The 27,844-nt window shown below is 43.4% G+C and overlaps 38 non-coding genes across 38 annotated transcripts; 19 read left to right on the top strand and 19 right to left on the bottom strand.

The window, feature by feature from the left end:
- Window positions 1–190: 190 nt before the first annotated feature.
- trnaw-cca (transfer RNA tryptophan (anticodon CCA)) lies at window positions 191–262 on the bottom strand. Its single transcript has one exon. It is a non-coding gene; the product is annotated as a tRNA-Trp (tRNA).
- A 552-nt stretch (window positions 263–814) lies between these two features.
- On the top strand, window positions 815–901 carry trnay-gua (transfer RNA tyrosine (anticodon GUA)). Its single transcript is given in 2 exon segments — window positions 815–851; window positions 866–901. It is a non-coding gene; the product is annotated as a tRNA-Tyr (tRNA).
- A 517-nt stretch (window positions 902–1,418) lies between these two features.
- trnaw-cca (transfer RNA tryptophan (anticodon CCA)) lies at window positions 1,419–1,490 on the bottom strand. Its single transcript has one exon. It is a non-coding gene; the product is annotated as a tRNA-Trp (tRNA).
- A 551-nt stretch (window positions 1,491–2,041) lies between these two features.
- trnay-gua (transfer RNA tyrosine (anticodon GUA)) lies at window positions 2,042–2,128 on the top strand. Its single transcript is given in 2 exon segments — window positions 2,042–2,078; window positions 2,093–2,128. It is a non-coding gene; the product is annotated as a tRNA-Tyr (tRNA).
- A 517-nt stretch (window positions 2,129–2,645) lies between these two features.
- trnaw-cca (transfer RNA tryptophan (anticodon CCA)) lies at window positions 2,646–2,717 on the bottom strand. Its single transcript has one exon. It is a non-coding gene; the product is annotated as a tRNA-Trp (tRNA).
- Window positions 2,718–3,268: 551 nt separating this feature from the next.
- trnay-gua (transfer RNA tyrosine (anticodon GUA)) lies at window positions 3,269–3,355 on the top strand. Its single transcript is given in 2 exon segments — window positions 3,269–3,305; window positions 3,320–3,355. It is a non-coding gene; the product is annotated as a tRNA-Tyr (tRNA).
- Window positions 3,356–3,872: 517 nt separating this feature from the next.
- Window positions 3,873–3,944, bottom strand: trnaw-cca (transfer RNA tryptophan (anticodon CCA)). The gene has a single exon. It is a non-coding gene; the product is annotated as a tRNA-Trp (tRNA).
- Window positions 3,945–4,495: 551 nt separating this feature from the next.
- On the top strand, window positions 4,496–4,582 carry trnay-gua (transfer RNA tyrosine (anticodon GUA)). Its single transcript is given in 2 exon segments — window positions 4,496–4,532; window positions 4,547–4,582. It is a non-coding gene; the product is annotated as a tRNA-Tyr (tRNA).
- Window positions 4,583–5,099: 517 nt separating this feature from the next.
- Window positions 5,100–5,171, bottom strand: trnaw-cca (transfer RNA tryptophan (anticodon CCA)). Its single transcript has one exon. It is a non-coding gene; the product is annotated as a tRNA-Trp (tRNA).
- A 551-nt stretch (window positions 5,172–5,722) lies between these two features.
- On the top strand, window positions 5,723–5,809 carry trnay-gua (transfer RNA tyrosine (anticodon GUA)). The gene is given in 2 exon segments: window positions 5,723–5,759; window positions 5,774–5,809. It is a non-coding gene; the product is annotated as a tRNA-Tyr (tRNA).
- Window positions 5,810–6,326: 517 nt separating this feature from the next.
- On the bottom strand, window positions 6,327–6,398 carry trnaw-cca (transfer RNA tryptophan (anticodon CCA)). Its single transcript has one exon. It is a non-coding gene; the product is annotated as a tRNA-Trp (tRNA).
- A 551-nt stretch (window positions 6,399–6,949) lies between these two features.
- trnay-gua (transfer RNA tyrosine (anticodon GUA)) lies at window positions 6,950–7,036 on the top strand. Its single transcript is given in 2 exon segments — window positions 6,950–6,986; window positions 7,001–7,036. It is a non-coding gene; the product is annotated as a tRNA-Tyr (tRNA).
- Window positions 7,037–7,553: 517 nt separating this feature from the next.
- Window positions 7,554–7,625, bottom strand: trnaw-cca (transfer RNA tryptophan (anticodon CCA)). The gene has a single exon. It is a non-coding gene; the product is annotated as a tRNA-Trp (tRNA).
- Window positions 7,626–8,780: 1,155 nt separating this feature from the next.
- On the bottom strand, window positions 8,781–8,852 carry trnaw-cca (transfer RNA tryptophan (anticodon CCA)). Its single transcript has one exon. It is a non-coding gene; the product is annotated as a tRNA-Trp (tRNA).
- Window positions 8,853–9,403: 551 nt separating this feature from the next.
- On the top strand, window positions 9,404–9,490 carry trnay-gua (transfer RNA tyrosine (anticodon GUA)). Its single transcript is given in 2 exon segments — window positions 9,404–9,440; window positions 9,455–9,490. It is a non-coding gene; the product is annotated as a tRNA-Tyr (tRNA).
- A 517-nt stretch (window positions 9,491–10,007) lies between these two features.
- Window positions 10,008–10,079, bottom strand: trnaw-cca (transfer RNA tryptophan (anticodon CCA)). The gene has a single exon. It is a non-coding gene; the product is annotated as a tRNA-Trp (tRNA).
- A 551-nt stretch (window positions 10,080–10,630) lies between these two features.
- trnay-gua (transfer RNA tyrosine (anticodon GUA)) lies at window positions 10,631–10,717 on the top strand. The gene is given in 2 exon segments: window positions 10,631–10,667; window positions 10,682–10,717. It is a non-coding gene; the product is annotated as a tRNA-Tyr (tRNA).
- A 517-nt stretch (window positions 10,718–11,234) lies between these two features.
- On the bottom strand, window positions 11,235–11,306 carry trnaw-cca (transfer RNA tryptophan (anticodon CCA)). The gene has a single exon. It is a non-coding gene; the product is annotated as a tRNA-Trp (tRNA).
- A 551-nt stretch (window positions 11,307–11,857) lies between these two features.
- On the top strand, window positions 11,858–11,944 carry trnay-gua (transfer RNA tyrosine (anticodon GUA)). The gene is given in 2 exon segments: window positions 11,858–11,894; window positions 11,909–11,944. It is a non-coding gene; the product is annotated as a tRNA-Tyr (tRNA).
- Window positions 11,945–12,461: 517 nt separating this feature from the next.
- On the bottom strand, window positions 12,462–12,533 carry trnaw-cca (transfer RNA tryptophan (anticodon CCA)). Its single transcript has one exon. It is a non-coding gene; the product is annotated as a tRNA-Trp (tRNA).
- A 551-nt stretch (window positions 12,534–13,084) lies between these two features.
- Window positions 13,085–13,171, top strand: trnay-gua (transfer RNA tyrosine (anticodon GUA)). Its single transcript is given in 2 exon segments — window positions 13,085–13,121; window positions 13,136–13,171. It is a non-coding gene; the product is annotated as a tRNA-Tyr (tRNA).
- A 517-nt stretch (window positions 13,172–13,688) lies between these two features.
- Window positions 13,689–13,760, bottom strand: trnaw-cca (transfer RNA tryptophan (anticodon CCA)). The gene has a single exon. It is a non-coding gene; the product is annotated as a tRNA-Trp (tRNA).
- Window positions 13,761–14,311: 551 nt separating this feature from the next.
- trnay-gua (transfer RNA tyrosine (anticodon GUA)) lies at window positions 14,312–14,398 on the top strand. Its single transcript is given in 2 exon segments — window positions 14,312–14,348; window positions 14,363–14,398. It is a non-coding gene; the product is annotated as a tRNA-Tyr (tRNA).
- Window positions 14,399–14,915: 517 nt separating this feature from the next.
- Window positions 14,916–14,987, bottom strand: trnaw-cca (transfer RNA tryptophan (anticodon CCA)). Its single transcript has one exon. It is a non-coding gene; the product is annotated as a tRNA-Trp (tRNA).
- Window positions 14,988–15,538: 551 nt separating this feature from the next.
- trnay-gua (transfer RNA tyrosine (anticodon GUA)) lies at window positions 15,539–15,625 on the top strand. The gene is given in 2 exon segments: window positions 15,539–15,575; window positions 15,590–15,625. It is a non-coding gene; the product is annotated as a tRNA-Tyr (tRNA).
- A 517-nt stretch (window positions 15,626–16,142) lies between these two features.
- trnaw-cca (transfer RNA tryptophan (anticodon CCA)) lies at window positions 16,143–16,214 on the bottom strand. Its single transcript has one exon. It is a non-coding gene; the product is annotated as a tRNA-Trp (tRNA).
- A 551-nt stretch (window positions 16,215–16,765) lies between these two features.
- On the top strand, window positions 16,766–16,852 carry trnay-gua (transfer RNA tyrosine (anticodon GUA)). Its single transcript is given in 2 exon segments — window positions 16,766–16,802; window positions 16,817–16,852. It is a non-coding gene; the product is annotated as a tRNA-Tyr (tRNA).
- A 517-nt stretch (window positions 16,853–17,369) lies between these two features.
- trnaw-cca (transfer RNA tryptophan (anticodon CCA)) lies at window positions 17,370–17,441 on the bottom strand. The gene has a single exon. It is a non-coding gene; the product is annotated as a tRNA-Trp (tRNA).
- Window positions 17,442–17,992: 551 nt separating this feature from the next.
- Window positions 17,993–18,079, top strand: trnay-gua (transfer RNA tyrosine (anticodon GUA)). Its single transcript is given in 2 exon segments — window positions 17,993–18,029; window positions 18,044–18,079. It is a non-coding gene; the product is annotated as a tRNA-Tyr (tRNA).
- A 517-nt stretch (window positions 18,080–18,596) lies between these two features.
- Window positions 18,597–18,668, bottom strand: trnaw-cca (transfer RNA tryptophan (anticodon CCA)). The gene has a single exon. It is a non-coding gene; the product is annotated as a tRNA-Trp (tRNA).
- A 551-nt stretch (window positions 18,669–19,219) lies between these two features.
- trnay-gua (transfer RNA tyrosine (anticodon GUA)) lies at window positions 19,220–19,306 on the top strand. The gene is given in 2 exon segments: window positions 19,220–19,256; window positions 19,271–19,306. It is a non-coding gene; the product is annotated as a tRNA-Tyr (tRNA).
- Window positions 19,307–19,823: 517 nt separating this feature from the next.
- On the bottom strand, window positions 19,824–19,895 carry trnaw-cca (transfer RNA tryptophan (anticodon CCA)). Its single transcript has one exon. It is a non-coding gene; the product is annotated as a tRNA-Trp (tRNA).
- Window positions 19,896–20,446: 551 nt separating this feature from the next.
- On the top strand, window positions 20,447–20,533 carry trnay-gua (transfer RNA tyrosine (anticodon GUA)). Its single transcript is given in 2 exon segments — window positions 20,447–20,483; window positions 20,498–20,533. It is a non-coding gene; the product is annotated as a tRNA-Tyr (tRNA).
- A 517-nt stretch (window positions 20,534–21,050) lies between these two features.
- trnaw-cca (transfer RNA tryptophan (anticodon CCA)) lies at window positions 21,051–21,122 on the bottom strand. Its single transcript has one exon. It is a non-coding gene; the product is annotated as a tRNA-Trp (tRNA).
- A 551-nt stretch (window positions 21,123–21,673) lies between these two features.
- trnay-gua (transfer RNA tyrosine (anticodon GUA)) lies at window positions 21,674–21,760 on the top strand. Its single transcript is given in 2 exon segments — window positions 21,674–21,710; window positions 21,725–21,760. It is a non-coding gene; the product is annotated as a tRNA-Tyr (tRNA).
- Window positions 21,761–22,277: 517 nt separating this feature from the next.
- On the bottom strand, window positions 22,278–22,349 carry trnaw-cca (transfer RNA tryptophan (anticodon CCA)). Its single transcript has one exon. It is a non-coding gene; the product is annotated as a tRNA-Trp (tRNA).
- A 551-nt stretch (window positions 22,350–22,900) lies between these two features.
- Window positions 22,901–22,987, top strand: trnay-gua (transfer RNA tyrosine (anticodon GUA)). The gene is given in 2 exon segments: window positions 22,901–22,937; window positions 22,952–22,987. It is a non-coding gene; the product is annotated as a tRNA-Tyr (tRNA).
- Window positions 22,988–23,292: 305 nt separating this feature from the next.
- On the top strand, window positions 23,293–23,379 carry trnay-gua (transfer RNA tyrosine (anticodon GUA)). Its single transcript is given in 2 exon segments — window positions 23,293–23,329; window positions 23,344–23,379. It is a non-coding gene; the product is annotated as a tRNA-Tyr (tRNA).
- Window positions 23,380–27,844: the final 4,465 nt, after the last annotated feature.

Below are 27,844 nucleotides of genomic sequence, written 5' to 3'. Positions count from 1 at the left end.
GGCCCTGCATTTTTGTCTGTCTCCTTTTTCTGACACACCCAGATGAGCTCATGGAGCTCTCTCCTAACTAGCTAATGATCTTAATCAGGTGTGTTTAATAAGGGAGACATACAGAGCGGTGGGATTGGAAACCACTGCAGCACACAACGACAGGACTTCTTTTCACATTAGAAGTCAACAAGAAATCACGTGACCCCGACGTGATTTGAACACGCAACCTTCTGATCTGGAGTCAGACGCGCTACCGTTGCGCCACGAGGTCCTGAACCCAGAGGTGATGTATTTTGCTTAACCCCCTTGACACAGAATGCAAATCAGTAAATATACGGTGCTCAAGGAACACTCTTGATGTTGGGACTTTATACTCAGGAGATCAAAAACAGATCGTCTGACCTCAAGGTGATTTGGAGCCAGACACTCTACCGTTGCACTACAAGATAGCGGAAAAATTATTTAGTGTTTCATGCTAAAGCACTTTGATAAACTATGCAAATCCGCTAGTCTTTACACTCACAAAGTCAAGAACAGTTCGCTTGACCTCAACATAATTGGAACACGCAACCTCCCGATCCCGGGTCAGGCGCACTCTGTCGAGAAAACAAGTCGGCGTTCCTTGCTTAATTGCTTTGATTCAATTTGCAAATCAGTCACAGTAAAGGGCTGTAGACTTTATACTATGGATGTCAAGAAGAGATCAACTGATGTGATTGGAACATGCAACCGTCTGATCTGGATTCAGCCAAGCTACCGTTGTACCCCAAGACACCACAAACCTATCTGGTGTTTCCTGCTTAAGCCACCTTTTGTCATCCTGCCTTCGATAGCTCAGCTGGTAGAGCGGAGGACTGTAGATGATACATTGTCTATCCTTAGGTCGCTGGTTCGATTCCGGCTCGAAGGAGCTGGCTTTTGAATTCGGCACGTAGATGTTTCCACGATTTCTTCAGAGATTGCAGGGCAAGATATGCAAAAGTAACACGTCAAGAGGCAGATCTGTCACAGTACACAATGACAGGAATGGTTATTACATGAGATCTCAGGCTTAATAAAAATAACAGGTCAAGATACAAATCTATCACAGTACACTGGTGATTTTCAATCCTGATCCTGGGGACCCCCTGCTCTGGGCTGTGTTTCCCAAAAGCGTTGCAATCCTTAATACAACGTAGACGCATTGAAACCAATAGAGTTGCAATCAACTTAGGCTTACGATGACTCTGGAAGACGCGGCCCTGCATTTTTGTCTGTCTCCTTTTTCTGACACACCCAGATGAGCTCATGGAGCTCTCTCCTAACTAGCTAATGATCTTAATCAGGTGTATTTAATAAGGGAGACATACAGAGCGGTGGGATTGGAAACCACTGCAGCACACAACGACAGGACTTCTTTTCACATTACAAGTCAACAAGAAATCACGTGACCCCGACGTGATTTGAACACGCAACCTTCTGATCTGGAGTCAGACACACTACCGTTGCGCCACGAGGTCCTGAACCCAGAGGTGATGTATTTTGCTTAACCCCCTTGACACAGAATGCAAATCAGTAAATATACGGTGCTCAAGGAACACTCTTGATGTTGGACTTTATACTCAGGAGATCAAAAACAGATCGTCTGACCTCAAGGTGATTTGGAGCCAGACACTCTACCGTTGCACTACAAGATAGCGGAAAAATTATTTAGTGTTTCATGCTAAAGCACTTTGATAAACTATGCAAATCCGCTAGTCTTTACACTCACAAAGTCAAGAACAGTTCGCTTGACCTCAACATAATTGGAACACGCAACCTCCCGATCCCGGGTCAAGCGCACTCTGTCGAGAAAACAAGTCGGCGTTCCTTGCTTAATTGCTTTGATTCAATTTGCAAATCAGTCACGGTAAAGGGCTGTAGACTTTATACTATGGATGTCAAGAAGAGATCAACTGATGTGATTGGAACATGCAACCGTCTGATCTGGATTCAGCCAAGCTACCGTTGTACCCCAAGACACCACAAACCTATCTGGTGTTTCCTGCTTAAGCCACCTTTTGTCATCCTGCCTTCGATAGCTCAGCTGGTAGAGCGGAGGACTGTAGATGATACATTGGCTATCCTTAGGTCGCTGGTTCGATTCCGGCTCGAAGGAGCTGGCTTTTGAATTCGGCACGTAGATGTTTCCACGATTTCTTCAGAGATTGCAGGGCAAGATATGCAAAAGTAACACGTCAAGAGGCAGATCTGTCACAGTACACAATGACAGGAATGGTTATTACATGAGATCTCAGGCTTAATATAAATAACAGGTCAAGATACAAATCTATCACAGTACACTGGTGATTTTCAATCCTGATCCTGGGGACCCCCTGCTCTGGGCTGTGTTTCCCAAAAGCGTTGCAATCCTTAATACAACGTAGACGCATTGAAACCAATAGAGTTGCAATCAACTTAGGCTTACGATGACTCTGGAAGACGCGGCCCTGCATTTTTGTCTGTCTCCTTTTTCTGACACACCCAGATGAGCTCATGGAGCTCTCTCCTAACTAGCTAATGATCTTAATCAGGTGTGTTTAATAAGGGAGACATACAGAGCGGTGGGATTGGAAACCACTGCAGCACACAACGACAGGACTTCTTTTCACATTAGAAGTCAACAAGAAATCACGTGACCCCGACGTGATTTGAACACGCAACCTTCTGATCTGGAGTCAGACGCGCTACCGTTGCGCCACGAGGTCCTGAACCCAGAGGTGATGTATTTTGCTTAACCCCCTTGACACAGAATGCAAATCAGTAAATATACGGTGCTCAAGGAACACTCTTGATGTTGGACTTTATACTCAGGAGATCAAAAACAGATCGTCTGACCTCAAGGTGATTTGGAGCCAGACACTCTACCGTTGCACTACAAGATAGCGGAAAAATTATTTAGTGTTTCATGCTAAAGCACTTTGATAAACTATGCAAATCCGCTAGTCTTTACACTCACAAAGTCAAGAACAGTTCGCTTGACCTCAACATAATTGGAACACGCAACCTCCCGATCCCGGGTCAAGCGCACTCTGTCGAGAAAACAAGTCGGCGTTCCTTGCTTAATTGCTTTGATTCAATTTGCAAATCAGTCACGGTAAAGGGCTGTAGACTTTATACTATGGATGTCAAGAAGAGATCAACTGATGTGATTGGAACATGCAACCGTCTGATCTGGATTCAGCCAAGCTACCGTTGTACCCCAAGACACCACAAACCTATCTGGTGTTTCCTGCTTAAGCCACCTTTTGTCATCCTGCCTTCGATAGCTCAGCTGGTAGAGCGGAGGACTGTAGATGATACATTGGCTATCCTTAGGTCGCTGGTTCGATTCCGGCTCGAAGGAGCTGGCTTTTGAATTCGGCACGTAGATGTTTCCACGATTTCTTCAGAGATTGCAGGGCAAGATATGCAAAAGTAACACGTCAAGAGGCAGATCTGTCACAGTACACAATGACAGGAATGGTTATTACATGAGATCTCAGGCTTAATATAAATAACAGGTCAAGATACAAATCTATCACAGTACACTGGTGATTTTCAATCCTGATCCTGGGGACCCCCTGCTCTGGGCTGTGTTTCCCAAAAGCGTTGCAATCCTTAATACAACGTAGACGCATTGAAACCAATAGAGTTGCAATCAACTTAGGCTTACGATGACTCTGGAAGACGCGGCCCTGCATTTTTGTCTGTCTCCTTTTTCTGACACACCCAGATGAGCTCATGGAGCTCTCTCCTAACTAGCTAATGATCTTAATCAGGTGTGTTTAATAAGGGAGACATACAGAGCGGTGGGATTGGAAACCACTGCAGCACACAACGACAGGACTTCTTTTCACATTAGAAGTCAACAAGAAATCACGTGACCCCGACGTGATTTGAACACGCAACCTTCTGATCTGGAGTCAGACGCGCTACCGTTGCGCCACGAGGTCCTGAACCCAGAGGTGATGTATTTTGCTTAACCCCCTTGACACAGAATGCAAATCAGTAAATATACGGTGCTCAAGGAACACTCTTGATGTTGGACTTTATACTCAGGAGATCAAAAACAGATCGTCTGACCTCAAGGTGATTTGGAGCCAGACACTCTACCGTTGCACTACAAGATAGCGGAAAAATTATTTAGTGTTTCATGCTAAAGCACTTTGATAAACTATGCAAATCCGCTAGTCTTTACACTCACAAAGTCAAGAACAGTTCGCTTGACCTCAACATAATTGGAACACGCAACCTCCCGATCCCGGGTCAGGCGCACTCTGTCGAGAAAACAAGTCGGCGTTCCTTGCTTAATTGCTTTGATTCAATTTGCAAATCAGTCACGGTAAAGGGCTGTAGACTTTATACTATGGATGTCAAGAAGAGATCAACTGATGTGATTGGAACATGCAACCGTCTGATCTGGATTCAGCCAAGCTACCGTTGTACCCCAAGACACCACAAACCTATCTGGTGTTTCCTGCTTAAGCCACCTTTTGTCATCCTGCCTTCGATAGCTCAGCTGGTAGAGCGGAGGACTGTAGATGATACATTGGCTATCCTTAGGTCGCTGGTTCGATTCCGGCTCGAAGGAGCTGGCTTTTGAATTCGGCACGTAGATGTTTCCACGATTTCTTCAGAGATTGCAGGGCAAGATATGCAAAAGTAACACGTCAAGAGGCAGATCTGTCACAGTACACAATGACAGGAATGGTTATTACATGAGATCTCAGGCTTAATAAAAATAACAGGTCAAGATACAAATCTATCACAGTACACTGGTGATTTTCAATCCTGATCCTGGGGACCCCCTGCTCTGGGCTGTGTTTCCCAAAAGCGTTGCAATCCTTAATACAACGTAGACGCATTGAAACCAATAGAGTTGCAATCAACTTAGGCTTACGATGACTCTGGAAGACGCGGCCCTGCATTTTTGTCTGTCTCCTTTTTCTGACACACCCAGATGAGCTCATGGAGCTCTCTCCTAACTAGCTAATGATCTTAATCAGGTGTGTTTAATAAGGGAGACATACAGAGCGGTGGGATTGGAAACCACTGCAGCACACAACGACAGGACTTCTTTTCACATTACAAGTCAACAAGAAATCACGTGACCCCGACGTGATTTGAACACGCAACCTTCTGATCTGGAGTCAGACACACTACCGTTGCGCCACGAGGTCCTGAACCCAGAGGTGATGTATTTTGCTTAGCCCCCTTGACACAGAATGCAAATCAGTAAATATACGGTGCTCAAGGAACACTCTTGATGTTGGACTTTATACTCAGGAGATCAAAAACAGATCGTCTGACCTCAAGGTGATTTGGAGCCAGACACTCTACCGTTGCACTACAAGATAGCGGAAAAATTATTTAGTGTTTCATGCTAAAGCACTTTGATAAACTATGCAAATCCGCTAGTCTTTACACTCACAAAGTCAAGAACAGTTCGCTTGACCTCAACATAATTGGAACACGCAACCTCCCGATCCCGGGTCAGGCGCACTCTGTCGAGAAAACAAGTCGGCGTTCCTTGCTTAATTGCTTTGATTCAATTTGCAAATCAGTCACGGTAAAGGGCTGTAGACTTTATACTATGGATGTCAAGAAGAGATCAACTGATGTGATTGGAACATGCAACCGTCTGATCTGGATTCAGCCAAGCTACCGTTGTACCCCAAGACACCACAAACCTATCTGGTGTTTCCTGCTTAAGCCACCTTTTGTCATCCTGCCTTCGATAGCTCAGCTGGTAGAGCGGAGGACTGTAGATGATACATTGGCTATCCTTAGGTCGCTGGTTCGATTCCGGCTCGAAGGAGCTGGCTTTTGAATTCGGCACGTAGATGTTTCCACGATTTCTTCAGAGATTGCAGGGCAAGATATGCAAAAGTAACACGTCAAGAGGCAGATCTGTCACAGTACACAATGACAGGAATGGTTATTACATGAGATCTCAGGCTTAATATAAATAACAGGTCAAGATACAAATCTATCACAGTACACTGGTGATTTTCAATCCTGATCCTGGGGACCCCCTGCTCTGGGCTGTGTTTCCCAAAAGCGTTGCAATCCTTAATACAACGTAGACGCATTGAAACCAATAGAGTTGCAATCAACTTAGGCTTACGATGACTCTGGAAGACGCGGCCCTGCATTTTTGTCTGTCTCCTTTTTCTGACACACCCAGATGAGCTCATGGAGCTCTCTCCTAACTAGCTAATGATCTTAATCAGGTGTGTTTAATAAGGGAGACATACAGAGCGGTGGGATTGGAAACCACTGCAGCACACAACGACAGGACTTCTTTTCACATTAGAAGTCAACAAGAAATCACGTGACCCCGACGTGATTTGAACACGCAACCTTCTGATCTGGAGTCAGACGCGCTACCGTTGCGCCACGAGGTCCTGAACCCAGAGGTGATGTATTTTGCTTAACCCCCTTGACACAGAATGCAAATCAGTAAATATACGGTGCTCAAGGAACACTCTTGATGTTGGACTTTATACTCAGGAGATCAAAAACAGATCGTCTGACCTCAAGGTGATTTGGAGCCAGACACTCTACCGTTGCACTACAAGATAGCGGAAAAATTATTTAGTGTTTCATGCTAAAGCACTTTGATAAACTATGCAAATCCGCTAGTCTTTACACTCACAAAGTCAAGAACAGTTCGCTTGACCTCAACATAATTGGAACACGCAACCTCCCGATCCCGGGTCAAGCGCACTCTGTCGAGAAAACAAGTCGGCGTTCCTTGCTTAATTGCTTTGATTCAATTTGCAAATCAGTCACGGTAAAGGGCTGTAGACTTTATACTATGGATGTCAAGAAGAGATCAACTGATGTGATTGGAACATGCAACCGTCTGATCTGGATTCAGCCAAGCTACCGTTGTACCCCAAGACACCACAAACCTATCTGGTGTTTCCTGCTTAAGCCACCTTTTGTCATCCTGCCTTCGATAGCTCAGCTGGTAGAGCGGAGGACTGTAGATGATACATTGGCTATCCTTAGGTCGCTGGTTCGATTCCGGCTCGAAGGAGCTGGCTTTTGAATTCGGCACGTAGATGTTTCCACGATTTCTTCAGAGATTGCAGGGCAAGATATGCAAAAGTAACACGTCAAGAGGCAGATCTGTCACAGTACACAATGACAGGAATGGTTATTACATGAGATCTCAGGCTTAATATAAATAACAGGTCAAGATACAAATCTATCACAGTACACTGGTGATTTTCAATCCTGATCCTGGGGACCCCCTGCTCTGGGCTGTGTTTCCCAAAAGCGTTGCAATCCTTAATACAACGTAGACGCATTGAAACCAATAGAGTTGCAATCAACTTAGGCTTACGATGACTCTGGAAGACGCGGCCCTGCATTTTTGTCTGTCTCCTTTTTCTGACACACCCAGATGAGCTCATGGAGCTCTCTCCTAACTAGCTAATGATCTTAATCAGGTGTGTTTAATAAGGGAGACATACAGAGCGGTGGGATTGGAAACCACTGCAGCACACAACGACAGGACTTCTTTTCACATTAGAAGTCAACAAGAAATCACGTGACCCCGACGTGATTTGAACACGCAACCTTCTGATCTGGAGTCAGACGCGCTACCGTTGCGCCACGAGGTCCTGAACCCAGAGGTGATGTATTTTGCTTAACCCCCTTGACACAGAATGCAAATCAGTAAATATACGGTGCTCAAGGAACACTCTTGATGTTGGACTTTATACTCAGGAGATCAAAAACAGATCGTCTGACCTCAAGGTGATTTGGAGCCAGACACTCTACCGTTGCACTACAAGATAGCGGAAAAATTATTTAGTGTTTCATGCTAAAGCACTTTGATAAACTATGCAAATCCGCTAGTCTTTACACTCACAAAGTCAAGAACAGTTCGCTTGACCTCAACATAATTGGAACACGCAACCTCCCGATCCCGGGTCAGGCGCACTCTGTCGAGAAAACAAGTCGGCGTTCCTTGCTTAATTGCTTTGATTCAATTTGCAAATCAGTCACGGTAAAGGGCTGTAGACTTTATACTATGGATGTCAAGAAGAGATCAACTGATGTGATTGGAACATGCAACCGTCTGATCTGGATTCAGCCAAGCTACCGTTGTACCCCAAGACACCACAAACCTATCTGGTGTTTCCTGCTTAAGCCACCTTTTGTCATCCTGCCTTCGATAGCTCAGCTGGTAGAGCGGAGGACTGTAGATGATACATTGGCTATCCTTAGGTCGCTGGTTAGATTCCGGCTCGAAGGAGCTGGCTTTTGAATTCGGCACGTAGATGTTTCCACGATTTCTTCAGAGATTGCAGGGCAAGATATGCAAAAGTAACACGTCAAGAGGCAGATCTGTCACAGTACACAATGACAGGAATGGTTATTACATGAGATCTCAGGCTTAATAAAAATAACAGGTCAAGATACAAATCTATCACAGTACACTGGTGATTTTCAATCCTGATCCTGGGGACCCCCTGCTCTGGGCTGTGTTTCCCAAAAGCGTTGCAATCCTTAATACAACGTAGACGCATTGAAACCAATAGAGTTGCAATCAACTTAGGCTTACGATGACTCTGGAAGACGCGGCCCTGCATTTTTGTCTGTCTCCTTTTTCTGACACACCCAGATGAGCTCATGGAGCTCTCTCCTAACTAGCTAATGATCTTAATCAGGTGTGTTTAATAAGGGAGACATACAGAGCGGTGGGATTGGAAACCACTGCAGCACACAACGACAGGACTTCTTTTCACATTACAAGTCAACAAGAAATCACGTGACCCCGACGTGATTTGAACACGCAACCTTCTGATCTGGAGTCAGACACACTACCGTTGCGCCACGAGGTCCTGAACCCAGAGGTGATGTATTTTGCTTAACCCCCTTGACACAGAATGCAAATCAGTAAATATACGGTGCTCAAGGAACACTCTTGATGTTGGACTTTATACTCAGGAGATCAAAAACAGATCGTCTGACCTCAAGGTGATTTGGAGCCAGACACTCTACCGTTGCACTACAAGATAGCGGAAAAATTATTTAGTGTTTCATGCTAAAGCACTTTGATAAACTATGCAAATCCGCTAGTCTTTACACTCACAAAGTCAAGAACAGTTCGCTTGACCTCAACATAATTGGAACACGCAACCTCCCGATCCCGGGTCAAGCGCACTCTGTCGAGAAAACAAGTCGGCGTTCCTTGCTTAATTGCTTTGATTCAATTTGCAAATCAGTCACGGTAAAGGGCTGTAGACTTTATACTATGGATGTCAAGAAGAGATCAACTGATGTGATTGGAACATGCAACCGTCTGATCTGGATTCAGCCAAGCTACCGTTGTACCCCAAGACACCACAAACCTATCTGGTGTTTCCTGCTTAAGCCACCTTTTGTCATCCTGCCTTCGATAGCTCAGCTGGTAGAGCGGAGGACTGTAGATGATACATTGGCTATCCTTAGGTCGCTGGTTCGATTCCGGCTCGAAGGAGCTGGCTTTTGAATTCGGCACGTAGATGTTTCCACGATTTCTTCAGAGATTGCAGGGCAAGATATGCAAAAGTAACACGTCAAGAGGCAGATCTGTCACAGTACACAATGACAGGAATGGTTATTACATGAGATCTCAGGCTTAATATAAATAACAGGTCAAGATACAAATCTATCACAGTACACTGGTGATTTTCAATCCTGATCCTGGGGACCCCCTGCTCTGGGCTGTGTTTCCCAAAAGCGTTGCAATCCTTAATACAACGTAGACGCATTGAAACCAATAGAGTTGCAATCAACTTAGGCTTACGATGACTCTGGAAGACGCGGCCCTGCATTTTTGTCTGTCTCCTTTTTCTGACACACCCAGATGAGCTCATGGAGCTCTCTCCTAACTAGCTAATGATCTTAATCAGGTGTGTTTAATAAGGGAGACATACAGAGCGGTGGGATTGGAAACCACTGCAGCACACAACGACAGGACTTCTTTTCACATTAGAAGTCAACAAGAAATCACGTGACCCCGACGTGATTTGAACACGCAACCTTCTGATCTGGAGTCAGACGCGCTACCGTTGCGCCACGAGGTCCTGAACCCAGAGGTGATGTATTTTGCTTAACCCCCTTGACACAGAATGCAAATCAGTAAATATACGGTGCTCAAGGAACACTCTTGATGTTGGACTTTATACTCAGGAGATCAAAAACAGATCGTCTGACCTCAAGGTGATTTGGAGCCAGACACTCTACCGTTGCACTACAAGATAGCGGAAAAATTATTTAGTGTTTCATGCTAAAGCACTTTGATAAACTATGCAAATCCGCTAGTCTTTACACTCACAAAGTCAAGAACAGTTCGCTTGACCTCAACATAATTGGAACACGCAACCTCCCGATCCCGGGTCAGGCGCACTCTGTCGAGAAAACAAGTCGGCGTTCCTTGCTTAATTGCTTTGATTCAATTTGCAAATCAGTCACGGTAAAGGGCTGTAGACTTTATACTATGGATGTCAAGAAGAGATCAACTGATGTGATTGGAACATGCAACCGTCTGATCTGGATTCAGCCAAGCTACCGTTGTACCCCAAGACACCACAAACCTATCTGGTGTTTCCTGCTTAAGCCACCTTTTGTCATCCTGCCTTCGATAGCTCAGCTGGTAGAGCGGAGGACTGTAGATGATACATTGGCTATCCTTAGGTCGCTGGTTCGATTCCGGCTCGAAGGAGCTGGCTTTTGAATTCGGCACGTAGATGTTTCCACGATTTCTTCAGAGATTGCAGGGCAAGATATGCAAAAGTAACACGTCAAGAGGCAGATCTGTCACAGTACACAATGACAGGAATGGTTATTACATGAGATCTCAGGCTTAATAAAAATAACAGGTCAAGATACAAATCTATCACAGTACACTGGTGATTTTCAATCCTGATCCTGGGGACCCCCTGCTCTGGGCTGTGTTTCCCAAAAGCGTTGCAATCCTTAATACAACGTAGACGCATTGAAACCAATAGAGTTGCAATCAACTTAGGCTTACGATGACTCTGGAAGACGCGGCCCTGCATTTTTGTCTGTCTCCTTTTTCTGACACACCCAGATGAGCTCATGGAGCTCTCTCCTAACTAGCTAATGATCTTAATCAGGTGTGTTTAATAAGGGAGACATACAGAGCGGTGGGATTGGAAACCACTGCAGCACACAACGACAGGACTTCTTTTCACATTACAAGTCAACAAGAAATCACGTGACCCCGACGTGATTTGAACACGCAACCTTCTGATCTGGAGTCAGACACACTACCGTTGCGCCACGAGGTCCTGAACCCAGAGGTGATGTATTTTGCTTAACCCCCTTGACACAGAATGCAAATCAGTAAATATACGGTGCTCAAGGAACACTCTTGATGTTGGACTTTATACTCAGGAGATCAAAAACAGATCGTCTGACCTCAAGGTGATTTGGAGCCAGACACTCTACCGTTGCACTACAAGATAGCGGAAAAATTATTTAGTGTTTCATGCTAAAGCACTTTGATAAACTATGCAAATCCGCTAGTCTTTACACTCACAAAGTCAAGAACAGTTCGCTTGACCTCAACATAATTGGAACACGCAACCTCCCGATCCCGGGTCAAGCGCACTCTGTCGAGAAAACAAGTCGGCGTTCCTTGCTTAATTGCTTTGATTCAATTTGCAAATCAGTCACGGTAAAGGGCTGTAGACTTTATACTATGGATGTCAAGAAGAGATCAACTGATGTGATTGGAACATGCAACCGTCTGATCTGGATTCAGCCAAGCTACCGTTGTACCCCAAGACACCACAAACCTATCTGGTGTTTCCTGCTTAAGCCACCTTTTGTCATCCTGCCTTCGATAGCTCAGCTGGTAGAGCGGAGGACTGTAGATGATACATTGGCTATCCTTAGGTCGCTGGTTCGATTCCGGCTCGAAGGAGCTGGCTTTTGAATTCGGCACGTAGATGTTTCCACGATTTCTTCAGAGATTGCAGGGCAAGATATGCAAAAGTAACACGTCAAGAGGCAGATCTGTCACAGTACACAATGACAGGAATGGTTATTACATGAGATCTCAGGCTTAATATAAATAACAGGTCAAGATACAAATCTATCACAGTACACTGGTGATTTTCAATCCTGATCCTGGGGACCCCCTGCTCTGGGCTGTGTTTCCCAAAAGCGTTGCAATCCTTAATACAACGTAGACGCATTGAAACCAATAGAGTTGCAATCAACTTAGGCTTACGATGACTCTGGAAGACGCGGCCCTGCATTTTTGTCTGTCTCCTTTTTCTGACACACCCAGATGAGCTCATGGAGCTCTCTCCTAACTAGCTAATGATCTTAATCAGGTGTGTTTAATAAGGGAGACATACAGAGCGGTGGGATTGGAAACCACTGCAGCACACAACGACAGGACTTCTTTTCACATTAGAAGTCAACAAGAAATCACGTGACCCCGACGTGATTTGAACACGCAACCTTCTGATCTGGAGTCAGACGCGCTACCGTTGCGCCACGAGGTCCTGAACCCAGAGGTGATGTATTTTGCTTAACCCCCTTGACACAGAATGCAAATCAGTAAATATACGGTGCTCAAGGAACACTCTTGATGTTGGACTTTATACTCAGGAGATCAAAAACAGATCGTCTGACCTCAAGGTGATTTGGAGCCAGACACTCTACCGTTGCACTACAAGATAGCGGAAAAATTATTTAGTGTTTCATGCTAAAGCACTTTGATAAACTATGCAAATCCGCTAGTCTTTACACTCACAAAGTCAAGAACAGTTCGCTTGACCTCAACATAATTGGAACACGCAACCTCCCGATCCCGGGTCAAGCGCACTCTGTCGAGAAAACAAGTCGGCGTTCCTTGCTTAATTGCTTTGATTCAATTTGCAAATCAGTCACGGTAAAGGGCTGTAGACTTTATACTATGGATGTCAAGAAGAGATCAACTGATGTGATTGGAACATGCAACCGTCTGATCTGGATTCAGCCAAGCTACCGTTGTACCCCAAGACACCACAAACCTATCTGGTGTTTCCTGCTTAAGCCACCTTTTGTCATCCTGCCTTCGATAGCTCAGCTGGTAGAGCGGAGGACTGTAGATGATACATTGGCTATCCTTAGGTCGCTGGTTCGATTCCGGCTCGAAGGAGCTGGCTTTTGAATTCGGCACGTAGATGTTTCCACGATTTCTTCAGAGATTGCAGGGCAAGATATGCAAAAGTAACACGTCAAGAGGCAGATCTGTCACAGTACACAATGACAGGAATGGTTATTACATGAGATCTCAGGCTTAATATAAATAACAGGTCAAGATACAAATCTATCACAGTACACTGGTGATTTTCAATCCTGATCCTGGGGACCCCCTGCTCTGGGCTGTGTTTCCCAAAAGCGTTGCAATCCTTAATACAACGTAGACGCATTGAAACCAATAGAGTTGCAATCAACTTAGGCTTACGATGACTCTGGAAGACGCGGCCCTGCATTTTTGTCTGTCTCCTTTTTCTGACACACCCAGATGAGCTCATGGAGCTCTCTCCTAACTAGCTAATGATCTTAATCAGGTGTGTTTAATAAGGGAGACATACAGAGCGGTGGGATTGGAAACCACTGCAGCACACAACGACAGGACTTCTTTTCACATTAGAAGTCAACAAGAAATCACGTGACCCCGACGTGATTTGAACACGCAACCTTCTGATCTGGAGTCAGACGCGCTACCGTTGCGCCACGAGGTCCTGAACCCAGAGGTGATGTATTTTGCTTAACCCCCTTGACACAGAATGCAAATCAGTAAATATACGGTGCTCAAGGAACACTCTTGATGTTGGACTTTATACTCAGGAGATCAAAAACAGATCGTCTGACCTCAAGGTGATTTGGAGCCAGACATTCTACCGTTGCACTACAAGATAGCGGAAAAATTATTTAGTGTTTCATGCTAAAGCACTTTGATAAACTATGCAAATCCGCTAGTCTTTACACTCACAAAGTCAAGAACAGTTCGCTTGACCTCAACATAATTGGAACACGCAACCTCCCGATCCCGGGTCAGGCGCACTCTGTCGAGAAAACAAGTCGGCGTTCCTTGCTTAATTGCTTTGATTCAATTTGCAAATCAGTCACGGTAAAGGGCTGTAGACTTTATACTATGGATGTCAAGAAGAGATCAACTGATGTGATTGGAACATGCAACCGTCTGATCTGGATTCAGCCAAGCTACCGTTGTACCCCAAGACACCACAAACCTATCTGGTGTTTCCTGCTTAAGCCACCTTTTGTCATCCTGCCTTCGATAGCTCAGCTGGTAGAGCGGAGGACTGTAGATGATACATTGGCTATCCTTAGGTCGCTGGTTCGATTCCGGCTCGAAGGAGCTGGCTTTTGAATTCGGCACGTAGATGTTTCCACGATTTCTTCAGAGATTGCAGGGCAAGATATGCAAAAGTAACACGTCAAGAGGCAGATCTGTCACAGTACACAATGACAGGAATGGTTATTACATGAGATCTCAGGCTTAATAAAAATAACAGGTCAAGATACAAATCTATCACAGTACACTGGTGATTTTCAATCCTGATCCTGGGGACCCCCTGCTCTGGGCTGTGTTTCCCAAAAGCGTTGCAATCCTTAATACAACGTAGACGCATTGAAACCAATAGAGTTGCAATCAACTTAGGCTTACGATGACTCTGGAAGACGCGGCCCTGCATTTTTGTCTGTCTCCTTTTTCTGACACACCCAGATGAGCTCATGGAGCTCTCTCCTAACTAGCTAATGATCTTAATCAGGTGTGTTTAATAAGGGAGACATACAGAGCGGTGGGATTGGAAACCACTGCAGCACACAACGACAGGACTTCTTTTCACATTACAAGTCAACAAGAAATCACGTGACCCCGACGTGATTTGAACACGCAACCTTCTGATCTGGAGTCAGACACACTACCGTTGCGCCACGAGGTCCTGAACCCAGAGGTGATGTATTTTGCTTAACCCCCTTGACACAGAATGCAAATCAGTAAATATACGGTGCTCAAGGAACACTCTTGATGTTGGACTTTATACTCAGGAGATCAAAAACAGATCGTCTGACCTCAAGGTGATTTGGAGCCAGACACTCTACCGTTGCACTACAAGATAGCGGAAAAATTATTTAGTGTTTCATGCTAAAGCACTTTGATAAACTATGCAAATCCGCTAGTCTTTACACTCACAAAGTCAAGAACAGTTCGCTTGACCTCAACATAATTGGAACACGCAACCTCCCGATCCCGGGTCAAGCGCACTCTGTCGAGAAAACAAGTCGGCGTTCCTTGCTTAATTGCTTTGATTCAATTTGCAAATCAGTCACGGTAAAGGGCTGTAGACTTTATACTATGGATGTCAAGAAGAGATCAACTGATGTGATTGGAACATGCAACCGTCTGATCTGGATTCAGCCAAGCTACCGTTGTACCCCAAGACACCACAAACCTATCTGGTGTTTCCTGCTTAAGCCACCTTTTGTCATCCTGCCTTCGATAGCTCAGCTGGTAGAGCGGAGGACTGTAGATGATACATTGGCTATCCTTAGGTCGCTGGTTCGATTCCGGCTCGAAGGAGCTGGCTTTTGAATTCGGCACGTAGATGTTTCCACGATTTCTTCAGAGATTGCAGGGCAAGATATGCAAAAGTAACACGTCAAGAGGCAGATCTGTCACAGTACACAATGACAGGAATGGTTATTACATGAGATCTCAGGCTTAATATAAATAACAGGTCAAGATACAAATCTATCACAGTACACTGGTGATTTTCAATCCTGATCCTGGGGACCCCCTGCTCTGGGCTGTGTTTCCCAAAAGCGTTGCAATCCTTAATACAACGTAGACGCATTGAAACCAATAGAGTTGCAATCAACTTAGGCTTACGATGACTCTGGAAGACGCGGCCCTGCATTTTTGTCTGTCTCCTTTTTCTGACACACCCAGATGAGCTCATGGAGCTCTCTCCTAACTAGCTAATGATCTTAATCAGGTGTGTTTAATAAGGGAGACATACAGAGCGGTGGGATTGGAAACCACTGCAGCACACAACGACAGGACTTCTTTTCACATTAGAAGTCAACAAGAAATCACGTGACCCCGACGTGATTTGAACACGCAACCTTCTGATCTGGAGTCAGACGCGCTACCGTTGCGCCACGAGGTCCTGAACCCAGAGGTGATGTATTTTGCTTAACCCCCTTGACACAGAATGCAAATCAGTAAATATACGGTGCTCAAGGAACACTCTTGATGTTGGACTTTATACTCAGGAGATCAAAAACAGATCGTCTGACCTCAAGGTGATTTGGAGCCAGACACTCTACCGTTGCACTACAAGATAGCGGAAAAATTATTTAGTGTTTCATGCTAAAGCACTTTGATAAACTATGCAAATCCGCTAGTCTTTACACTCACAAAGTCAAGAACAGTTCGCTTGACCTCAACATAATTGGAACACGCAACCTCCCGATCCCGGGTCAGGCGCACTCTGTCGAGAAAACAAGTCGGCGTTCCTTGCTTAATTGCTTTGATTCAATTTGCAAATCAGTCACGGTAAAGGGCTGTAGACTTTATACTATGGATGTCAAGAAGAGATCAACTGATGTGATTGGAACATGCAACCGTCTGATCTGGATTCAGCCAAGCTACCGTTGTACCCCAAGACACCACAAACCTATCTGGTGTTTCCTGCTTAAGCCACCTTTTGTCATCCTGCCTTCGATAGCTCAGCTGGTAGAGCGGAGGACTGTAGATGATACATTGGCTATCCTTAGGTCGCTGGTTCGATTCCGGCTCGAAGGAGCTGGCTTTTGAATTCGGCACGTAGATGTTTCCACGATTTCTTCAGAGATTGCAGGGCAAGATATGCAAAAGTAACACGTCAAGAGGCAGATCTGTCACAGTACACAATGACAGGAATGGTTATTACATGAGATCTCAGGCTTAATAAAAATAACAGGTCAAGATACAAATCTATCACAGTACACTGGTGATTTTCAATCCTGATCCTGGGGACCCCCTGCTCTGGGCTGTGTTTCCCAAAAGCGTTGCAATCCTTAATACAACGTAGACGCATTGAAACCAATAGAGTTGCAATCAACTTAGGCTTACGATGACTCTGGAAGACGCGGCCCTGCATTTTTGTCTGTCTCCTTTTTCTGACACACCCAGATGAGCTCATGGAGCTCTCTCCTAACTAGCTAATGATCTTAATCAGGTGTGTTTAATAAGGGAGACATACAGAGCGGTGGGATTGGAAACCACTGCAGCACACAACGACAGGACTTCTTTTCACATTACAAGTCAACAAGAAATCACGTGACCCCGACGTGATTTGAACACGCAACCTTCTGATCTGGAGTCAGACACACTACCGTTGCGCCACGAGGTCCTGAACCCAGAGGTGATGTATTTTGCTTAACCCCCTTGACACAGAATGCAAATCAGTAAATATACGGTGCTCAAGGAACACTCTTGATGTTGGACTTTATACTCAGGAGATCAAAAACAGATCGTCTGACCTCAAGGTGATTTGGAGCCAGACACTCTACCGTTGCACTACAAGATAGCGGAAAAATTATTTAGTGTTTCATGCTAAAGCACTTTGATAAACTATGCAAATCCGCTAGTCTTTACACTCACAAAGTCAAGAACAGTTCGCTTGACCTCAACATAATTGGAACACGCAACCTCCCGATCCCGGGTCAAGCGCACTCTGTCGAGAAAACAAGTCGGCGTTCCTTGCTTAATTGCTTTGATTCAATTTGCAAATCAGTCACGGTAAAGGGCTGTAGACTTTATACTATGGATGTCAAGAAGAGATCAACTGATGTGATTGGAACATGCAACCGTCTGATCTGGATTCAGCCAAGCTACCGTTGTACCCCAAGACACCACAAACCTATCTGGTGTTTCCTGCTTAAGCCACCTTTTGTCATCCTGCCTTCGATAGCTCAGCTGGTAGAGCGGAGGACTGTAGATGATACATTGGCTATCCTTAGGTCGCTGGTTCGATTCCGGCTCGAAGGAGCTGGCTTTTGAATTCGGCACGTAGATGTTTCCACGATTTCTTCAGAGATTGCAGGGCAAGATATGCAAAAGTAACACGTCAAGAGGCAGATCTGTCACAGTACACAATGACAGGAATGGTTATTACATGAGATCTCAGGCTTAATATAAATAACAGGTCAAGATACAAATCTATCACAGTACACTGGTGATTTTCAATCCTGATCCTGGGGACCCCCTGCTCTGGGCTGTGTTTCCCAAAAGCGTTGCAATCCTTAATACAACGTAGACGCATTGAAACCAATAGAGTTGCAATCAACTTAGGCTTACGATGACTCTGGAAGACGCGGCCCTGCATTTTTGTCTGTCTCCTTTTTCTGACACACCCAGATGAGCTCATGGAGCTCTCTCCTAACTAGCTAATGATCTTAATCAGGTGTGTTTAATAAGGGAGACATACAGAGCGGTGGGATTGGAAACCACTGCAGCACACAACGACAGGACTTCTTTTCACATTAGAAGTCAACAAGAAATCACGTGACCCCGACGTGATTTGAACACGCAACCTTCTGATCTGGAGTCAGACGCGCTACCGTTGCGCCACGAGGTCCTGAACCCAGAGGTGATGTATTTTGCTTAACCCCCTTGACACAGAATGCAAATCAGTAAATATACGGTGCTCAAGGAACACTCTTGATGTTGGACTTTATACTCAGGAGATCAAAAACAGATCGTCTGACCTCAAGGTGATTTGGAGCCAGACACTCTACCGTTGCACTACAAGATAGCGGAAAAATTATTTAGTGTTTCATGCTAAAGCACTTTGATAAACTATGCAAATCCGCTAGTCTTTACACTCACAAAGTCAAGAACAGTTCGCTTGACCTCAACATAATTGGAACACGCAACCTCCCGATCCCGGGTCAAGCGCACTCTGTCGAGAAAACAAGTCGGCGTTCCTTGCTTAATTGCTTTGATTCAATTTGCAAATCAGTCACGGTAAAGGGCTGTAGACTTTATACTATGGATGTCAAGAAGAGATCAACTGATGTGATTGGAACATGCAACCGTCTGATCTGGATTCAGCCAAGCTACCGTTGTACCCCAAGACACCACAAACCTATCTGGTGTTTCCTGCTTAAGCCACCTTTTGTCATCCTGCCTTCGATAGCTCAGCTGGTAGAGCGGAGGACTGTAGATGATACATTGGCTATCCTTAGGTCGCTGGTTCGATTCCGGCTCGAAGGAGCTGGCTTTTGAATTCGGCACGTAGATGTTTCCACGATTTCTTCAGAGATTGCAGGGCAAGATATGCAAAAGTAACACGTCAAGAGGCAGATCTGTCACAGTACACAATGACAGGAATGGTTATTACATGAGATCTCAGGCTTAATATAAATAACAGGTCAAGATACAAATCTATCACAGTACACTGGTGATTTTCAATCCTGATCCTGGGGACCCCCTGCTCTGGGCTGTGTTTCCCAAAAGCGTTGCAATCCTTAATACAACGTAGACGCATTGAAACCAATAGAGTTGCAATCAACTTAGGCTTACGATGACTCTGGAAGACGCGGCCCTGCATTTTTGTCTGTCTCCTTTTTCTGACACACCCAGATGAGCTCATGGAGCTCTCTCCTAACTAGCTAATGATCTTAATCAGGTGTGTTTAATAAGGGAGACATACAGAGCGGTGGGATTGGAAACCACTGCAGGACACAACGACAGGACTTCTTTTCACATTAGAAGTCAACAAGAAATCACGTGACCCCGACGTGATTTGAACACGCAACCTTCTGATCTGGAGTCAGACGCGCTACCGTTGCGCCACGAGGTCCTGAACCCAGAGGTGATGTATTTTGCTTAACCCCCTTGACACAGAATGCAAATCAGTAAATATACGGTGCTCAAGGAACACTCTTGATGTTGGACTTTATACTCAGGAGATCAAAAACAGATCGTCTGACCTCAAGGTGATTTGGAGCCAGACACTCTACCGTTGCACTACAAGATAGCGGAAAAATTATTTAGTGTTTCATGCTAAAGCACTTTGATAAACTATGCAAATCCGCTAGTCTTTACACTCACAAAGTCAAGAACAGTTCGCTTGACCTCAACATAATTGGAACACGCAACCTCCCGATCCCGGGTCAGGCGCACTCTGTCGAGAAAACAAGTCGGCGTTCCTTGCTTAATTGCTTTGATTCAATTTGCAAATCAGTCACGGTAAAGGGCTGTAGACTTTATACTATGGATGTCAAGAAGAGATCAACTGATGTGATTGGAACATGCAACCGTCTGATCTGGATTCAGCCAAGCTACCGTTGTACCCCAAGACACCACAAACCTATCTGGTGTTTCCTGCTTAAGCCACCTTTTGTCATCCTGCCTTCGATAGCTCAGCTGGTAGAGCGGAGGACTGTAGATGATACATTGGCTATCCTTAGGTCGCTGGTTCGATTCCGGCTCGAAGGAGCTGGCTTTTGAATTCGGCACGTAGATGTTTCCACGATTTCTTCAGAGATTGCAGGGCAAGATATGCAAAAGTAACACGTCAAGAGGCAGATCTGTCACAGTACACAATGACAGGAATGGTTATTACATGAGATCTCAGGCTTAATAAAAATAACAGGTCAAGATACAAATCTATCACAGTACACTGGTGATTTTCAATCCTGATCCTGGGGACCCCCTGCTCTGGGCTGTGTTTCCCAAAAGCGTTGCAATCCTTAATACAACGTAGACGCATTGAAACCAATAGAGTTGCAATCAACTTAGGCTTACGATGACTCTGGAAGACGCGGCCCTGCATTTTTGTCTGTCTCCTTTTTCTGACACACCCAGATGAGCTCATGGAGCTCTCTCCTAACTAGCTAATGATCTTAATCAGGTGTGTTTAATAAGGGAGACATACAGAGCGGTGGGATTGGAAACCACTGCAGCACACAACGACAGGACTTCTTTTCACATTACAAGTCAACAAGAAATCACGTGACCCCGACGTGATTTGAACACGCAACCTTCTGATCTGGAGTCAGACACACTACCGTTGCGCCACGAGGTCCTGAACCCAGAGGTGATGTATTTTGCTTAACCCCCTTGACACAGAATGCAAATCAGTAAATATACGGTGCTCAAGGAACACTCTTGATGTTGGACTTTATACTCAGGAGATCAAAAACAGATCGTCTGACCTCAAGGTGATTTGGAGCCAGACACTCTACCGTTGCACTACAAGATAGCGGAAAAATTATTTAGTGTTTCATGCTAAAGCACTTTGATAAACTATGCAAATCCGCTAGTCTTTACACTCACAAAGTCAAGAACAGTTCGCTTGACCTCAACATAATTGGAACACGCAACCTCCCGATCCCGGGTCAAGCGCACTCTGTCGAGAAAACAAGTCGGCGTTCCTTGCTTAATTGCTTTGATTCAATTTGCAAATCAGTCACGGTAAAGGGCTGTAGACTTTATACTATGGATGTCAAGAAGAGATCAACTGATGTGATTGGAACATGCAACCGTCTGATCTGGATTCAGCCAAGCTACCGTTGTACCCCAAGACACCACAAACCTATCTGGTGTTTCCTGCTTAAGCCACCTTTTGTCATCCTGCCTTCGATAGCTCAGCTGGTAGAGCGGAGGACTGTAGATGATACATTGGCTATCCTTAGGTCGCTGGTTCGATTCCGGCTCGAAGGAGCTGGCTTTTGAATTCGGCACGTAGATGTTTCCACGATTTCTTCAGAGATTGCAGGGCAAGATATGCAAAAGTAACACGTCAAGAGGCAGATCTGTCACAGTACACAATGACAGGAATGGTTATTACATGAGATCTCAGGCTTAATATAAATAACAGGTCAAGATACAAATCTATCACAGTACACTGGTGATTTTCAATCCTGATCCTGGGGACCCCCTGCTCTGGGCTGTGTTTCCCAAAAGCGTTGCAATCCTTAATACAACGTAGACGCATTGAAACCAATAGAGTTGCAATCAACTTAGGCTTACGATGACTCTGGAAGACGCGGCCCTGCATTTTTGTCTGTCTCCTTTTTCTGACACACCCAGATGAGCTCATGGAGCTCTCTCCTAACTAGCTAATGATCTTAATCAGGTGTGTTTAATAAGGGAGACATACAGAGCGGTGGGATTGGAAACCACTGCAGCACACAACGACAGGACTTCTTTTCACATTAGAAGTCAACAAGAAATCACGTGACCCCGACGTGATTTGAACACGCAACCTTCTGATCTGGAGTCAGACGCGCTACCGTTGCGCCACGAGGTCCTGAACCCAGAGGTGATGTATTTTGCTTAACCCCCTTGACACAGAATGCAAATCAGTAAATATACGGTGCTCAAGGAACACTCTTGATGTTGGACTTTATACTCAGGAGATCAAAAACAGATCGTCTGACCTCAAGGTGATTTGGAGCCAGACACTCTACCGTTGCACTACAAGATAGCGGAAAAATTATTTAGTGTTTCATGCTAAAGCACTTTGATAAACTATGCAAATCCGCTAGTCTTTACACTCACAAAGTCAAGAACAGTTCGCTTGACCTCAACATAATTGGAACACGCAACCTCCCGATCCCGGGTCAGGCGCACTCTGTCGAGAAAACAAGTCGGCGTTCCTTGCTTAATTGCTTTGATTCAATTTGCAAATCAGTCACGGTAAAGGGCTGTAGACTTTATACTATGGATGTCAAGAAGAGATCAACTGATGTGATTGGAACATGCAACCGTCTGATCTGGATTCAGCCAAGCTACCGTTGTACCCCAAGACACCACAAACCTATCTGGTGTTTCCTGCTTAAGCCACCTTTTGTCATCCTGCCTTCGATAGCTCAGCTGGTAGAGCGGAGGACTGTAGATGATACATTGGCTATCCTTAGGTCGCTGGTTCGATTCCGGCTCGAAGGAGCTGGCTTTTGAATTCGGCACGTAGATGTTTCCACGATTTCTTCAGAGATTGCAGGGCAAGATATGCAAAAGTAACACGTCAAGAGAAAACAAGTCGGCGTTCCTTGCTTAATTGCTTTGATTCAATTTGCAAATCAGTCACGGTAAAGCGCTGTAGACTTTATACTATGGATGTCAAGAAGAGATCAACTGATGTGATTGGAACATGCAACCGTCTGATCTGGATTCAGCCAAGCTACCGTTGTACCCCAAGACACCACAAACCTATCTGGTGTTTCCTGCTTAAGCCACCTTTTGTCATCCTGCCTTCGATAGCTCAGCTGGTAGAGCGGAGGACTGTAGATGATACATTGGCTATCCTTAGGTCGCTGGTTCGATTCCGGCTCGAAGGAGCTGGCTTTTGAATTCGGAACGTAGATGTTTCCGCGATTTCTTCAGAGATTGCAGGGCAAGATATGCAAAAGTAACACGTCAAGAGGCAGATCTGTCACAGTACACAATGACAGGAATGGTTATTACATGAGATCTCAGGCTTAATATAAATAACAGGTCAAGATACAAATCTATCACAGTACACTGGTGATTTTCAATCCTGATCCTGGGGACCCCCTGCTCTGGGCTGTGTTTCCCAAAAGCGTTGCAATCCTTAATACAACGTAGACGCATTGAAACCAATAGAGTTGCAATCAACTTAGGCTTACGATGACTCTGGAAGACGCGGCCCTGCATTTTTGTCTGTCTCCTTTTTCTGACACACCCAGATGAGCTCATGGAGCTCTCTCCTAACTAGCTAATGATCTTAATCAGGTGTGTTCAATAAGGGAGACATACAGAGCGGTGGGATTGGAAACCACTGCAGCACACAACGACAGGACTTCTTTTCACATTAGAAGTCAACAAGAAATCACGTGACCCCGACGTGATTTGAACACACAACCTTCTGATCTGGAGTCAGACGCGCTTTTTTTTTCTTTTTTCTTTTTTTTTTTTTTTTTTATTGTGATAAAAAATACATTAAAAAATACAGTTTGTCTTACACAGTGTCTACATTACACACCACAGATTTGTATACACAACTTACAAAAATCCTTCGTTCTCAGGAAGCTTCAACATAAAATCTTTTAAGACACGGTAAACATTTGATGTAAAAACAACATAAAATGCATCCAACATATTTTCACTTTTAAAATACACATACAGTCTTTCTATATATTTTTCAGTTTTTCTTTTAAAAACAGTCCAAACATCCAAAACAATTTTTTCTTTTTTAGCCACAATTCTTCTCTCCCATATTGCACTTTTCATTAACATTACCCACAGATTTATAAACTTTTTGTTTTGGCACTTCTTTTCCCAGCCAAACATCACCACTCTGTTCCATTCCATTATGTTTTCATCCCACTCCACAGTTAAAGCTTCAATAACACATTTACATTTCCTTAAGAACCCCTCCAATTCTTTACAATATAAAAACATATGTAAAAACCCCTCTTCCTTTTCTTGACACACTTTACACATAACACTTTGTTCTAGACCAATTTTGTTTAAAATAAAATCAGTAAATACCACTTTATGTCTTATAAAATACTCCAAACATTCCAATTTTGTTTCCACACATCGTCCCCTTAAATTTCTCCATATAAACTCTTTTTTTAAATCTTTGAATTTTTCCACCCAGTACTTATTAACAATCGGCTCTTTAAAAACATCATCTCTAAACACACAATAAAAAGTTTTTACACTACATTCTTTAAAATCACACAGTTTTTCCCCCAGTTTCACATAAATAAATTTCTCCTTTGGCTCTTCCTCCATGCAATGTATTCTCTTAATCCACTCTTTTGGTATTGCGTTCTTGATGGCTTCGTATTTGTTTGCTATTTCTTGTTTACCATATTCTTCTTTTGCCATTTCCATTGTGTCCACAATATATTGCGTCGGTAAAAACCCCTCTTTAAACTCATACAAAACATCTCTCACTCTCGTTATCCCCACTTCCATTCATTTTTTAAAAAACATTTCTTTCCCTTGTTTCAAAATTTTGTTATTTAAGAACAGAGGTTGATTTAAAATGCTCTCTCTTCCATGCGGATCCCATTCAATTTTTGTTAAAAATTTTCCCCAGGCACTAAAAATTTCTCTGTAAAACCCAGGTAATCCTTCCGTCATCCACATTTTCGTTTTCATCCACAGAATTCCATCCCCCATATTAAAATCCCCACATTTGTTTAAAAAGTATTTCATTGTTTTTTTCCACTCAGTTTTGTTGTTTTGTTGCAGGTATTTCTTAACAATTTTTACTCTCAGAGCGTTTTTTCGCTGTTCCACATCCATTAGCCCCAAACCTCCCTTCTCTACCGCCCCTAAAATCGTGTTATATGCAATCCTTGCTGGTTTCCCCTCCCATAAAAAGTCAAGAAAACATTTCTTCAACCTCTGTTCTGTCCATAAAGGCATTTCAGAAACATATAAAACATACCAAAGTTTAGAAACCATTAAAACATTCAATATTAAAACCTTCCCCTTCAAATGTAGTGTTCTCAATCTCCAAAAATTTTACCTTCTCTCTATATCTGCTATTAGTTGCTCCCACATTTCATCTCTTACTTTCCTCTCATTCCTCCCCATTAAAACTCCTAAAATCCTCATTTCTTCCACTTCCTTAAAATTAAAACAATCCGTTAAAGCCATAGCTTTGCCAAATCTCATATATATCGTTTTGTCCTCATTTATTTTACTTCCAGAACCACTGCAGTATTCTTTTACAACCTTCATAACTTCTTTAACACTTCCCTTTCCCTTTAAAATTATCGTTGTATCATCAGCATATTGAAAAATTTTCCCCTCAGCCTTATTTCCCTCAATTTCTATCCCTCTTATTCTTTCATTTTGTCTTATAGCAAGTCCCAAAGGTTCAGATACAAGTGAATACAATAACGCTGAGAGCGGACAACCTTGTCTAATTGATCGTGTTATTTTAAAACAATCTGTTAAAAAACCATTACATTTAATCCTAGTTAGTGCACCCTTATATAAAATTCCAATCCATTTAATAAAATTCTCCCCAAAACCAAATCTTCTTAACCCTTTAGAACGTACGATCACACCGGTGTGATTTGTCTTGGCTGGTCCCTTATGCGTATGATCACACCGGTGTGATTCGAACGTTCGCCGCATCACGTGATCAGCTGCTGAATTCAAATCTGTTTTGGCGCTTTTGCTGGCTCTGAGCCAGATCGGAGGCGCTGAGTGCTTGTCATATTATCACAACTATTCAGTGTTTTCAACCATATAATGCTTATTTTAGGTTTCAGACATTTAAATAGACATAAGTACTAGCAAAACCATACATTTATAGTTTGTAAAATACACACTGATGTCTATGGAAGCAGCAATAATGATCCTACACATATATTCTGACAGCATCATTTATTGATATCATATACAGATTATGCAGGTAACTATAAAGTTCACTCTCCTCTTCTTCCAGCTCACCAGAGACTTACTTTAATGTCTTTCGGGAGTAGAGGATGCATTTGCGTGTGTTAAATCCCACAGCTCGGATTCAGCGCGAACAAACATGGCGGCGCCCATCACCCGGTATAGATTAACTAACGCGGTCATAATAAAAGTATTTGGATTTTTAAATACATTTACTTGCACATATTTCGAAATCGGAATATCATATATTTCAAAATATAGAGAGCATGCTTATGAATATCAATAATAAAAAAGGGAAAACGAAATAAAAGCGATCCATGTGTCTTACAGTGCTGTTGTGGCTGCGGTGTGTCACATGACGCGTCGCCATGGAAACTGTAATGCCAAACATTCCAAAATAACGGTCGCCTAAAAAAACTCACTCTTTGGGGTTAGATAGAATATTTTAAACTCACGTGTGAAAAGGTTAAAACCTCAAATAAATACCCGTGCTCAACCCTATCAAACGCTTTTTAAAAATCTAAACTAAGAATATATCCATCTTCATTTTTTTCTTTCATATACCATATGGCATCTCTTATACTTATCGTTATATCAGCTATATCTCTCCCTTTTACCCCATATGCTTGATTTGTTTGAATTATACTCGGCATTACTTCTTTTAGTCTGTTTGCTAAAACCTTCGCTAAAATTTTAAGATCCGTATTCAACATTGTGATTGGTCTGTAGTTTTTTAAATCTACTTTTTCTCCTTTCCTTTTATATATCAGTTTCATTAACCCCATCCTTGTTCTTTCATTAATTTCTTCCTTTTCAAAAATTTCTTTAAAAACCTAATTTAAAATCTTTATTAAAACCTCTTTAAAACAGACATAAAATTCAGTTCCCAAACCATCTATTCCTGGACTTTTCTTTTTATTCAGTTGATTTATTGCTATTTCAATCTCCTCTTCTCTAATTTCTTGGTCACATTCTTTTTTATCTTCCTCACTTACTTTTGCTTTTATCTGACTCAATAGTTCCTTTTTTTTCTCCTCTTCCACCCCCCTTGCACTAAACAGATCCTCATAAAAATTCCTTATTTCCTCCAATATCTTTTTATTCTCTTCTACAAGTTCTCCGTTTTTCCCTCTTATTTCTTTTATCGTTTCAGCTTTCCCTCTCTTTTTTTCCAAGTCAAAAAAGAACTTTGTGCATTTTTCTCCTTCCACCACATATTTTGCTTTGCTTCTTAGCCTTGCCCCCTCATATTGTTTTTCTTCTATTTCTTTCAGTTTTCCCTCTATTTCCTTTATCTTTTGTATGTCTTTATTTTCTTTATTCAATTCCATTTCTAAACTTTCTTTCTTTCATTCTATTTTCTTTGTATCTTTTGCATTTCTGTTTTAAACTACAATATTTGATCGAAAATTTTTT

The sequence above is a fragment of the Garra rufa genome, chromosome 1 (genome assembly GCF_049309525.1).
Source record: "Garra rufa chromosome 1, GarRuf1.0, whole genome shotgun sequence".
Taxonomy (NCBI): domain Eukaryota; kingdom Metazoa; phylum Chordata; class Actinopteri; order Cypriniformes; family Cyprinidae; genus Garra; species Garra rufa.
The sequence above is the reverse complement of the archived record's forward strand: the minus strand, read 5'-3'. Positions and strand labels throughout refer to the sequence as shown.